The following is a 3,917-nucleotide window of genomic DNA, read 5'->3' as shown; positions in this document are numbered from 1 at the left end:
TAGTATTCCCCTTCGCCTCTCTGTTCTGATGACCTATCTTTTGTCTGTGGGGAGAAATAACTTGCTGTGTGTGTGCTTTACAAAAAAGATTGTCCAAATGGATGAGCAGAGAGAAATTGCTTGCTTAAAACACTACAGTGGAAGGAGCAGTCCAGGTACGAATGAAATGGTTTGGGGGTGAGGAGAGAATTGAGAATGTTGAACATCCGAAACTTGGTGAACTATGCTCACACAGTCTAGGAATAGAGAGGGGAAGAAGGGTACCTATTTGAACTGTCGTAATAGGTGATGAAATCTGGGATGAGCCTGCTGTAAAAGAGCCTAGGAAATAATTTAACGCTGCAAACCTAAACACCAGCGGAGCAATCCAAACCCACTTTGTGTTGGTCCGAGAGGGGTGCTTCTCAGCTGGCCTATGTCTTTGGCTGCTGTTGTTGGTGTCATTCCCTGGTTCGTAGCTCCCTCTCCCACCTGCCCAATGAAGTGCCCCTGGTGAGATCCCCGACGACAGTCAGTGGAAAGGCACACATTATGCAGTGGCATCAGTTCAGTCACTGCCAGCTGCAGCCTGGCATTGCCTCCCACCCAAGCCAATACATCCAGCAGGGGTGTCTTTGCCCCATCACTCTATAAAGCCCAACAAGGCTTGAGGGGCATTTGGGATTGCTTCCTTTGGGAGTAGTGCCATAAAACTCAGTAGGACCTCAGCACAACCCTGTAGACATTTAATTTGAATAAAAAGAATAAGAATAGGTATGGCAAGCTCTGGGATTTTTTAAATGTAAGAACTAATATACAAATTCAACCCACCCAAGAAAAGGGTGAAGTGTAGAAAAGCTCCAGAAGCTTTAGCTGCTCAGGGAGAAATAATGCCCAATTTACCTGTCTGTTTTCTCCTGCAAGAGATTTATTTCTTCTTCCCATTGGCCGGCAGTCCTGAAAAGGTGAGAGAAATGATGAAGCTAGTCTTAAATTTGCCTGTGGTTGATTGCAGAGGCCAGACTTTCCTGTTTCTCAGAATGCTGCATTACTTCATGTTTTCAGTTTCATTGTTCCCTCTGTCTGTTGCACTTGAATCAATGCTTTATGTCCCTGCTACAGAAATTTGTTCATGTACTGTCAGAAATGCACAGTATTATTTCCCAGCAAACTCTTGCCTGAAGGACTTTCTCAAATCAAGGTTTCATATTGAAAGCAGGGACTTCTGAAGTGTGTTCGAAGCATGGCAGTGCTGTGTTAGATTGATGGGAACATGAAGATGTGCGCATATTGTGTTTTTGTGTTTCTCTAATAGTCCCGCTTTTTTAGCTATCCGCAAATTAAGTCCTCTCTTGGAATTGTGGTTTTCCAAGGTCTGTGGGCGAAATCAAACAGCCACATTCATTACACAATAGCAGTGCCATCAAGTAACAATTTGCATGCTATGTTCCTTTTAGCAACAATCTTCGATCCTTTGTTTCGCTTGATGTCTACATTGGTGATTGTGGCTTGAGTCCCTTCAAACAAACCATGATCTGAAAGGCGAGTTTTCTTCTTACCAGTTGTGGTTTGTTTGAATGGAAGAAACCATGATCCCATGAAGGATGGTGGTTTGTTTCCTTCTGCCTGCAGGAGCCGTTTACATTAACTTGCTTGCACATGTAGCCGCACTGTCAGTAGCAACAATTTAATGTGTTCAAGTGTGAGTGTGAAATAATGGACTGACTGCATGTACGATTCGGCCCTGAACCTGGTGATTGCATTCACTGCCATACTATATATGCGGATAGGGGGATGGCATGTGCAAATTCATTGGAGAAGAGCAGTAATTCCATGATAGAGCTCTACTTTGCATGCAGAAGGCCCAAGTTCAACCCCTGGCATCTTTAGGTAGGGCTGGGAGAGAGACCTTTGTCTGTCTGGAGGACCCTTGTCTGTCTGTGTAGACCAGGGGTCTGCAACCCGCGGCTCCGGAGCCGCATGTGGCTCTTTTACACCTTTGCCGCAGCTCCGGGGTGGATACTAGCGAGGGGAGGAGGTGCATAGTTCGCCCCGACACTCCCCACTGTGGTGGGCGCTGTACTGGCTGTGACGTCGCATGGGGACAGTGCGTGCATTAGTCACGCACTGTCCCGACGTCACCTTCTTGCCCGCTGACAGATCGGACATTAAGGTAAGAAACAATATATGCAGTGTTATATTTGTTCTAAATGTCGCAATGGTTTTGCGGCTCCCAGGTTTTTTTTCTTCAGAAACGGGTCCAAGTGGCTCTTTTTGTCTTAAAGGTTGCAGACCCCTGGTGTAGACAATACTGAGCTAGATGGACCATTGGCCTCTATATAAGGCAGCTTCCTCTGTTCAATCCTGGAAGAACACTCAGAACCTTTTAATGTAATGGTTCAAAGGCATAGTGTGCCTCCTAGCATCCCTCCCTCCCGATACAGCCTTTCTCAACCTGTGGGTCCCCAGATGTTGTTGAACTAATAATAATAATAATATTTTTTATTTATACCCCGCCCTCCCCAGCCAAGGCCGGGCTCAGGGCAGCTAACAAGCAATAATAAAAACAAGTTGAATGAATGAAACTTAAAAACAAGATTAAAATACAACATTAAATATTGAAACATTAAAATATTAAAATGCAGCCTCATCACAGGAGGAGAAAGGAAAAAGGAAAAAGGGGGAGGGGGAGGGAATCAAATTGGCTCCAAGCCAAAGGCCAGGCGGAACAACTCTGTCTTACAGGCCCTGCGGAAAGAAATCAGATCCTGCAGGGCCCTGGTCTCATGAGGCAGAGCGTTCCACCAGGCCGGAGCCAGAGTTGAAAAGGCCCTGGTTGAAGCTAATCTAACTTCCTTAGGGTACCGGGACCTCTAGGGTGTTGCTATTTATGGACCTTGAGGCTCTTCGTGGGGCATACCAGGAGAGGCGGTCCCGTAGGTACGAGGGTCCTAGGCCGTGAAGGGCTTTAAAGGTCAAAACCAGCACCTTAAATCTGACCCTGTTCTCCACCGGTAGCCAGTGCAGCTGGAAAAGCACTGGGTGAATATGCTCCCATGGCAGAGACCCCGTGAGGAGCCTCGCTGCAGCATTCTGCACCCACTGGAGTTTCTGGGACAGCTTCAAGGGCAGCCCTGCGTAGAGCGAGTTACAGTAGTCAAGCCTGGAGGTGACCGTCGCATGGATCACTGTAGTTGCTGAACTACAACTCCCATCACCCCTACCTAGTAAGGCCAGAGCTCAGGGATGATGGGAGTTGTAGTCCAACAACATCTGGGGACCCACATGTTGAGAACAGCTGCAAGGCAGAAATTTGGGAGGAGCAACCCCCCCCCACCCGCAGGGGTGAGAGAAGCTTACAATGTGCAACTTCTTCATCACAGGCAACTGTTGAAAAGCTGAAGGAGTAGCCCGGTCCCAGTGGCGTAGCGTGGGTTGTCAGCACCCGGGGCAAGGCAAGTAATTTGCGCCCCCTAACCCGTGGATTTGCGCCCCCTAACCTGTGGATTTGCGCCCCCTAACCCATGGATTTGCGCCCCCTAATCCCCAGATTTTGCACCCGGTGCGGCCGGCCCCCCCTGCACCCCCCACGCTACGCCACTGCCCGGTCCTCCACCTCCAGATTATTCCAAATCACCAGCCCTGACTGAGTGCTGTCAGCAAGCAGGGAAGAAGTTAAATGCTAGAGGACAGAGCAGAAGGAGAGGCTCCTTCCTAATGAGCAGCGTTGAAAGAGAATTCGGCTTTGTGGTGCTGTTTACAGAAATGAAGCTCATCAGCAGGTCCCCATGGAACTCCTGGAGATGCCTTGAAGGCGCCAGCTAAAAGTGAACCAGCTTGGCATGAAGATGCAAATGAAAAGGAATATTCTAGTCTGGGGATGGGGATCCCGATGGCCACACACATTCGTGGCAGTTGGGGCCCAAAGACAAAAGCGA

The sequence above is a fragment of the Podarcis liolepis genome (genome assembly GCF_965112155.1).
Source record: "Podarcis liolepis genome assembly, chromosome: 5".
In the NCBI taxonomy this organism is placed as follows: domain Eukaryota; kingdom Metazoa; phylum Chordata; class Lepidosauria; order Squamata; family Lacertidae; genus Podarcis; species Podarcis liolepis.
Note: the sequence above shows the minus strand (reverse complement) of the source record.